The 9901-nt window shown below is 37.3% G+C and overlaps 1 non-coding gene across 1 annotated transcript; it reads left to right on the forward strand.

Annotated features, from left to right (window-relative positions):
- Positions 1–7555: 7555 nt before the first annotated feature.
- Trnat-cgu lies at positions 7556–7628 on the forward strand. The gene has a single exon. It is a non-coding gene; the product is annotated as a tRNA-Thr (tRNA).
- The last annotated feature ends 2273 nt before the right edge of the window (positions 7629–9901 follow it).

The following is a 9901-nucleotide window of genomic DNA, read 5'->3' on the forward strand; positions in this document are numbered from 1 at the left end:
GAGAGAGATAAGAGTTCAGTGGATGAAATTGTGCAAGGTTGAGGTACATTGCATCATAGCTATGTAGGTAGTTATCTCAGTGATAGCTTCTTCAGTGTCTGAGAAGATGAAAGCATTATCAGATTTCCAAGAAGAAGTAATAGTAGTTGGTAATACTTAGAAAAAACCAACTTCAGTGGTGTAGTGGCTAGCACGGTAGACTCGGGATCTGGAAGTTGGTGGTTCGAGTCGAAGTCAAGTCGTAAAATTTAGCGTAGTTTATTAAGCAGAGAATGACATTTGTGACAAGCAGTTATTCAAAACACAATTAAAATTCCTTTTTGTAATAAAATTGTAATATTATGTACCTACAAGTAAAATCAAGCTACTTAGGTAGATACCTACCTACCCACCTTTGATATTCTTCAAAATACTGTTCTAGAGTTCTAGATCTCCTTTTGTTGTTTTCCGAAAGAATTAGGAAGACCCATGGTCAATTGGTCATCTCAGAAGTTTAAGAAACCTACCTATATAGTTGTATTGGACCAACGTAATCTTCACTGAAAAGACAACAGAACTGAAGAGGTTGGTCAAACTTGTAAGATAGCTCGAGATAAATTCTAGTAAAGCAGTTAGTGGCATTAGGTAGCTTCTGTACCTGTTATTTGATAGCAACAGGATCGGATATTGTACGGGGAAAGGGTTGATATGGTGTGAGTGTCGGAGAGGGGAAAGAAAGAAGGGAGGAGGAAAGGGAGAGAAGAGAGAAAGGGAGGAGGAGAGAGAGGAGAAGGAAGGAAATGCTAGGAGAGAGGAGGAGAGAAAAGGGAAGAGAGAATGAATTGAGAAATGAGAATGATTCTTGAAAGATAGATTGGTCGAAATCTGGAAGGAAAAAGATTCTTCTAAAGACGGACTTCAAGAAAGAAACCGAGAGAGAGCGATTTCATCTATTGGACATATACCATACATCTAGCATTCATATGTAGTGCAGTCCATTTCCTTAGCTTTGACCCCGATTTGTTCTCCTTACTGACGACTTGTGACATATTCCTTCGGAGCCACACGGTATAGTTTAGTCGTATTTATACAGGGTGTTTTGTATACACAGGGTTTTCTGATTTCATCTATTGGACATACCATACATCTAGCATCCATATGTAGTGCAGTCCATTTCCTTAGCTTTGACCCCGATTTGTTCTCCCTACTGACGACTTGTGACATATTCCTTCGGAGCCACACGGTATAGTTTAGTCGTATTTATACAGGGTGTTTTGTATACACAGGGTTTTCAAGAAATTCAAGATCTCATGACTTGAATTCAATAATTTAATTAAGTTCCTAAGTCGAAATGAAATAAATAGATCTCAATAAAACATTGATCTATAGGAATAGGCACTCAGAGTTCTGCTGGACCTGTATCGAACTATCGATTGATAAGTTTTTTTCTCCCGTCTTACAAAAAATGATCATGTCAAATATATCCAGTACCCAGTATGTAAATTATGGTCGATCAACACTAATTTCTTTCATGAAAATCGATAGTTACTCCAGTCTAGGTCTGGAGTTATTACTCGTAGTTAGGTACTCTTTAGCAATGCGGAGCAGTTGGATTAACAATGAAAACTATTTGGTGGGTTTACCTCGTCGATATTGTAATTAATTAGTATCCTATCCCAGGTAATACCTACCTGAGGAATAAATTGTCCAATTTATTCTATTGATCTGTGTTCTTGATATTGTTTTAATAGCGACATGGTTCACCAGTAAAGTCAGTCAGACATGACTCTGTTGACACGAAATTTTTCATCTCGAAGAATTTTCGTCAGGAGATTTAAGCAAGGTTTGAGCCTTCCACCTTGGCAGACGTGGCTGTGATTCTGAATCATTCAGATAATATTATCGTCTGCGTCTGGTGGAAATACTAAGAACTGTGAATGCAGCATAGATACAATACAAATATTCTAGAATCTCGTTTATCGATTCATAGGAGAGGCAAAAGAAAAATAGGATAAAGTGCAGATAGGTAAAGGTAAAGAGACATAGACAATAAAAGAGAAACTGACACGAAGGAAGGTAGGCACCTATCTACGGAAATTTCTTGAAGATACCTACCTAGATTGGCTTACACAATTCATACGCATACCTAATACAAGAAAGCAGGAGCGAAGAACAAGCTACAATTTCATTGTCAATTTTCGCCATTGGACTTTTCAGAGGATTATTTCGGTAATATGCATTTCATGTCAACAAGGTTGAACCTTCCTGTTAAGAAATCATTGTCACAATCACCTAAATCGTTTCTATCTACGGAATTTTCTTGAAAATACCTACCTACCTAGATTGGCTTATACAATTCATACGTATACCTACTACAAGAAAGCAGGAGCGAAGAACAAGCTACAATTTCATTGTCAATTTTCGCCATTGGACTTTCCAGAGGATTATTTCGGTAATATGCATTTCATGTCAACAAGGTTGAACCTTCCTGTTAAGAAATCATTGTCACAATCACCTAAATCGTTACGTTGCTCGAAGCTTTGTTTCCAACATTTCAAAGCTTTATCCACGCCAGAAATTAATATAAATAATGTACAAACCATTTTGTTGGTAAATAAGTTATTTATACCTCTTTGTTAATTTTATTTATTTGATTCAATCCATCTGATCTTTTTCAGCACAAATTCCAAATTCCAATCAATTTAGACGTCCCTGTCTTGTCTCGGTAGATCTAGGTTTGCCATGGGCATCGGTACTTGCGTTAATCGATCTTCTAATTAAACATTAATATCAAATACAAGAAGGAGAGTGTGGTAATAAAATTGGTTTGGATTTCGGAGTGTTAGTAGGTGCTTTATGAGTGACCGACCTCAGTGATGTAGTGTTTAGAGCGGTGGACTTTGGCCCTGGAGATTGGTGAGGGTCCCTGTAAGGATCTTTCTTTGGAGTGAGTTTCTCAGGTTCCTGAAACACAAATAGGTCTGATATTATCTACAGTTGACATATGCCCCTTGACTATCTACAGTTGACATATATTTTGAGGTTCCAAGTGTAGCAGAAATTCACATTCTTTTGACTCTCACACCATGTTTGAAATTAGCATGAATTTCAAGTTGTAAAATTACATGCTTATTGCTATCTGCTGAAAGACGTCATGCAATTTCCGTACCTATTTACCTACCTTAATCTCATTAGCCCAATGTTGACTACGCTGTCCAATTCAGTAAACTCATGGTCTGCAAATTTGTTTGGTCTGATTTCAGCGCGTCGAAGCAGGTACAGAGACTGGGACTAGGTACTTAGTCAAGTCGACATTTACAAATGATTCTCTCACATTTGGTCTTTGCTGTTTCAATTTGCTTTGATTTAGACCTGGTTACTTTGCTTCTTTCACTCTTCTTTGATTTCTTGCTTTACTTATTTTAAGCTTATTTCCCCCTGAGCGATCTATCTCTAATCTTGAGGGCCTATAAATAATACAGTTCATGTAAAAGGCTAGCAAACATTTTCGGATCTGCATAACAAGTATCTACTATCTACGTCTTCTTGATTATAATAATTTTGAGGAAATCGATATGATGGGCAAACATTTCAAATCTAGTTAAAGTTGACAAAGGAAATGGCTAAAGTACTAAACAAAATTAACTATGGGCTTTCAAGAAACCCCAAATTTGAACAAAACTCATGCATCATCAACGAAAGAAACAAAAAAACTGATAAATCAAACCAAACATTACCCCCAAACTCAGATCAGATTTAGACAGAAGTCCGGAGTCTATAAATATAAGACGATCTCAGGTTGAAGGTAAAGACTTTTACTCTTGTCGCGTTATAGCGTTACGATCAGAACCTACTGTAGTATATCGGATGGTACCACCAGTGTCAGCAGATTTAATAGCCAATGTAAACAATAAAATAATTGTATAATTTTCGTTAAAAAATGTTCTAAATGTTCGGGCAAGATTAACCTTTTCTTCAAACTTTTTGTTGTAAAAATAAGTTCCTACTTTTTAGAAAATAGGTACTCCTCTTTTAAAAATTTGTTTTATTTTTATTTATTTATATTTATTAGATTTTTTAACTAAAATAACATATTCCTTTTTATACCTAGAACTTTGAACTTTTTTAAAACTTTTTAATTTTTTGCTTCTTGGTCATTGTTTCTATACCTCCATTTGAACTGTTTATAGTAGGCCTGGAACTTCAAAGGTTTTTCAAAATGAGTAAAATCAGTAGAAGACTGGTCTTTTGTTAAAATTGACTGAATTTTGATTAGCCAAAACTTTCCCGAGAGCCTATTTTGTTTTGTTGAACATTTTGATTGAATTTACCACAATGTTCACTAACGTAAATGGTAAACCACTAGGTTAAGATTTAAGCATGGCCGTATGTCAATAATTATGCTCATCCACCTGATAACAACCGTAATTAACTACGTCCAATCCGTGCATAGTTATCATCATCCTTAACAACAAAAGGGTGTACGTTTCCATACCCAGAGTTCGAACTGTCGTAAATATCAGGATACAAACACTTATACCTACTTACTTGGGCCTTATTACAATCTCTATGAAGGATAATGTAAGGATGCTGGGTGTCTCTCACACATTTACACTCATTGAGCTAGACTGGAGAGGGACCTACTTAGATACTATCGAAAAACTTATGGAGGGTGTTCCATTTCATGCCTGAATGACATACTGCACTGTTCGCAGCAACAACATTAAAATTGCAAACCCAGTACTCGGACCAAGGTGGGTGTTTAGTTATATCCTTCGGCACCTCTTGATAATCCGGATGTCGGAAATATTACTGGTACAATTGATCAGGTGGTATTGTCCCTATGGTGCAAGTTTGAAAGATGGTAGTGTAGACGCACACAGAAATCGTTCATCCATCATTCCTCTAACTAGGAATCAACAGACCTGTTTATCTTCTTCATTTGTAAAGTTCCTTTCTCACACAATATGGTAATAAAAATTGATAACTTTAATTATGTACCTACATACCTAGGTGTTATCTAACTTTGGGAGACTTATCGAAGGTCAAGTACAGCTAGTTGTTAGGTCACTAGTTCCACTACTACATCCAGAATTGCCTGCCAATAAGATACATCCACAAGTAAAAGAAGTAATAAACCAAAAACCGCGAAAAACGAATCCTTCGTAAAGGTCAACTCCTGAGGTTCAGTGGTCGACATTCCATCAACGTTCTTTGCCACAGTTCATCCACACCCCAAAGAGGGTTTGCAATTGGATTTCGAAAATTTATACCGTTCCCTTGTTTTAGTTCTCCGTTTTATCATTCCTTTCGATGCCCTGACAAGTATGTTCCCTTGTTGTTTCGCGTTATCCTTTTCAACTAGTACCTTTAAACACCTGTTTATAACAAATTAACGCATATGGTTCATCTTCATCATCTATCCTTGTTTCAACAAGAAGCAAATAACAAGGTGTTTCTAACGCCTTGTCCAAGCTTCCGATATGGTGCGTTTATGAACTGCCTTAGTCATGGAATTTAGTACCTTTAAACACCTGTTTATAACAAATTAACGCATATGGTTCATCTTCATCATCTATCCTTGCTTCAACAAGAAGCAAATAACAAGGTTTTTCTAACGCCTTGATGGCCTTGGTATGTCAGCACGTTACTTAATTAATACGGTAATCTTTGTAATGGGTAAGAAATCGCCTGAGCGCAACACCAGAGAATTGTAGAGTCTTAATGAGATGCATGTCTGGTGTGAATGATGTCGGATGACTGGCTTCTGTAATTGGCGCATTGCAATGCTGAAGATGGTATCATCGTCGCGTATAGTCATTGAGGAAAACATTTCAAAGTTCTGCTACTCATTCCTATTATTTCAAACTGCAAATGTCATCCTTCCTAATTGATACTAACTTGAAAAATGTTTCAATCAAATTTACTTCAGAGACCGGTTTTTGACGGAACAAAACAAGTTGAATCTTTCGCCCGATTATCAGGTCTGGGGGAAAGACAACAATTTATAGTCATTGAGGAAAACATTTCAAAGTTCTGCTACTCATTCCTATTATTTCAAACTGCAAAATGTCATCCTTCCTAATTGATACTAACTTGAAAAATGTTTCAACCAAATTTACTTCAGAGACCGGTTTTTGACGGAACAAAACAAGTTGAATCTTTCGCCCGATTATCAGGTCTGGGGGAAAGACAACAATTTTAGTTACATAATTATGACCTTTAGGTGTGTTGACAACACTGACATTGGTTCAAGTGCTCATTTACCTTTGTATACTGTACAGTTATGTCAACTTTTTGTGGTCAGATAGCAACCACAGAACGTGTTTCGCGGTTGCAAACACCTACGAGTATGCAAGAGTAATACCTTCTAAATCGTTTAGGAGTCTATCAAGTCACCGCAAAGCCATTACTTAATGACCTTGAACTTAATTGAGGAAGGAAGCTATCAGGGTGCTGAAATATTTGACACAATTATCACCCAACTTGAGCCAAAGTTCAACCGTATGTGACATAGATTAATTTGAATGATCAGCACCTATCACAGAGGTGCAGACTTCTATTGAACCTTTATAGTTTGTTTGTATTTTAGGTACCCTTTGTTTCCTTGCTTTACTTGTTTCCTTTTTCTTTTGATTCCTTGCTTTTGCTCCTTAGTCCTTACCTTTTTCCTTTGCTTCGTTGCTTTTGCTCCCTACCTTTTTCTTTTTTTTCCTTACTTTGCTTCTTTCACTCTTCTTTGATTTCTTGCTTTACTTATTTTAAGCTTATTTCCCCCTGAGCGATCTGTCTCTAATCTTGAGGGCCTATAAATAATACAGTTCATGTAAAAGGCTAGCAAACATTTTCGGATCTGCATAACAAGTATTTACTATCTACGTCTTCTTGATTATAATAATTTTGAGGAAAACGATATGATGGTCAAACATTTCAAATCTAGTTAAAGTTGACAAATGAAATGGCTAAAGTAGGGTGTCTAGTCGTACCTTGGCCCCCGTTGTACCTTGGTCCCCTGGACTTTTCTGGTAACTGGCGCCACCTATCGGGTCCGTAAGTCCTAAGTCTTCAATCTGATTTTCAGATCTAGATAGTCGAAACAGGATCAGCGTGCAGTTCGAGCTAAACATGAGCAGATTCTTTGCTCATGCAAGTCTTCAATCTGATTTTCAGATCTAGATAGTCGAAACAGGATCAGCGTGCAGTTCGAGCTAAACATGAGCAGATTCTTTGCTCATGTTTCTTGAAGTTTGAACATGCAATGCTTGATTGTAAACTTTACCCAATATCCTGATATCTTTGTGTATAAGAATACCTTGGCTGCGGAGGGTTTGTTAGACAGTTTGACTGAATAAAAGGTACTGTACACAATGATGTGGAGAGAGAGAGAGAGAGAGAGAGAGAGAGAGAGAGAGAGAGAGAGAGAGAGAGAGAGAGAGAAAGAGATTACGTCCTCTTTCCTCAATTTTTTGTGACCTGAAAAAACATGGAACAGAGCGAACACTTTCCTACTGCACGAACCTTGATTTCCATCATCACCTGGGTATTTCATTCTCAATCAATATTGATTGATTTGCCAGCCTAGTTAGCTTAGTTGGTAGTGCGTCTGCCTCGTAAGCGCTAGGCCGCGGGTTCGATTCCCGCCCTGGGCGGATTTTATCCTGATGGGATAATGTTCGTTCTCGGAACGGCTGGCTTTCTCTTTTGATTCCTTGCTTTTGCTCCTTACCTTTTTCCTTTGCTTCGTTGCTTTTGCTCCCTACCTTTTTCTTTTGTTTCCTTACTTTGCTGTTTGTCAATAATTATGCTCATCCACCCGATAACAACCTTAATTAACTACGTCCAATCCGTGCATAATTATCATCATCCTTAACAACAAAAGGGTGTACGTTTCCATACCCAGAGTTCGAACTGTCGTAAATATCAGGATACAAACACTTATACCTACTTACTTGGGCCTTATTACAATCTCTATGAAGGATAATGTAAGGATGCTGGGTATCTCTCACACATTTACACTCATTGAGCCAGACTGGAGAGGGACCTCCTTAGATACTATCGAAGAACTTATGGAGGGTGTTCCATTTCATGCCTGAATGACATACTGCACTGTTCGCAGCAACAGCATTAAAATTGCAAACCCAGTACTCGGACCAAGGTGGGTGTTTAGTTATATCCTTCGGCACCTCTTGATGATCCGGATGTCGGAAATAGGTATTACTGGTACAATTGATCAGGTGGTATTGTCCCTATGGTGCAAGTTTGAAAGATGGTAGTGTAGACGCACACAGAAATCGTTAATCCATCATTCCTCTAACTAGGAATCAACAGACCTGTTTATCTTCTTTATTTGTAAAGTTCCTTACTCACACAATATGGTGATAAAAACTGATAACTTTAATTATGTACCTACATAGGTGTTATCTAACTTTGGGAGACTTATCCAAGGTCAAGTACAGCTAGTTGTTAGGTCTCTAGTTCCACTATTACATCCAGAATTGCCTGCCAATAAGATACATCCACAAGTAAAAGAAATAATAAAGCAAAAACCGCGAAAAACGAATCCTTCGTAAAGGTCAACTCCTGAGGTTCAGTGGTCGACATTCCATCAACGTTCTTTGCCACAGTTCACGACTGGTGTCACAATAATAGACGTGAAGACAAATAGTTTGGGTCATGGCCTTGGTATGTCAGCACGTTACTTAATTAATACGGTAATCTTTGTAATGGGTAAGAAATCACCTGAGCGCAACACCAGAGAATTGTAGAGTCTTAATGAGATGCATGTCTGGTGTGAATGATGTCGGATGACTGGCTTCTGTAATTGGCGCATTGCAATGCTGAAGATGGTATCATCGTCGTGATCTGGAGGTTGGTGGTTCGAGTCCAAGTCAAGTCAAAAAATTTAGCGTAGTGCATTAAGCGGGGAACGACATTTGTGACAAGCATTTATGCCTAACACAATTAAAATTCCTTTTTTTTTTAAATGAAATCAAATTGTTTATCACCGTTGAGAAGTAATATGATAAGAAATGTCATATTTTATGTTCTTTTCTTCTTTGTCTTGACACAAAAAATATCTGATGAGAAAGGGCCATTTGAGAATACCACTACAGGTCAGCCAAACTACCCTCCTTACTACGAGAAATGAGGAAGCAATTCGAGATCTTATGATTTGAATTCAATAATTTAATTAAGTTCCTAAGTCGAAATAAAATAAATAGATCTCAATAAAACATTGATCTATAGGAATAGGCACTCAGAGTTCTGCTGGACCTGTATCGAACTATCGATTGATAAGTATAACTAAGTAAACTATGTAATTACTTGAAAGAACCATGAAAATATTCCTACCAACAAACATTTTGCTCCAGCCTTTAGATTTAGCTATTTAATCATTATTTTACTTTACTTACTAGTAGAGTAATTACTAATTAGTAGTTAGTTTTAATGTGAAATGGGAAGTCATTTCCCGGTTGATGAATTAGATCTCATGAATAAGTGGACCTGTTTCATCTACAACCCTAATTAGACCTTAGAACAATAGGCAGGCTAACTGATGGCAATAAAAGTAATGATTCCGAGATGTACTGAAGTTCATTTAAAGTCAAGTTTAGACGAGTGATAAATTTTGCACAAGGGAATTAACTTGATTGTGCACATTTTTACTTTTTTTTCATCCTTTTTAGCAGAAGTGTTGATATTTTAAGCATTTCCATAAGAGGAACCGTCCCATCACTTCTTCTGGAGAGTCAATAGTTAATCCTTGGGTCTAATGAGCGAAGAAATCAGGAACCCGAAGAAATCAGCAAAGAAAAGAAGCAACACATGTGTGAGTTGTGTCTGAAAAAACAAGCAGGGCCCGTCCCTCCGGGAATTTTTTAGCCGTAGTTTATTCGATCATGGTTAAAGAATACCTTTGTAC

The sequence above is a fragment of the Diaphorina citri genome, unplaced genomic scaffold, assembly GCF_000475195.1.
Source record: "Diaphorina citri unplaced genomic scaffold, Diaci psyllid genome assembly version 1.1 scaffold3639, whole genome shotgun sequence".
NCBI lineage: Eukaryota > Metazoa > Arthropoda > Insecta > Hemiptera > Psyllidae > Diaphorina > Diaphorina citri.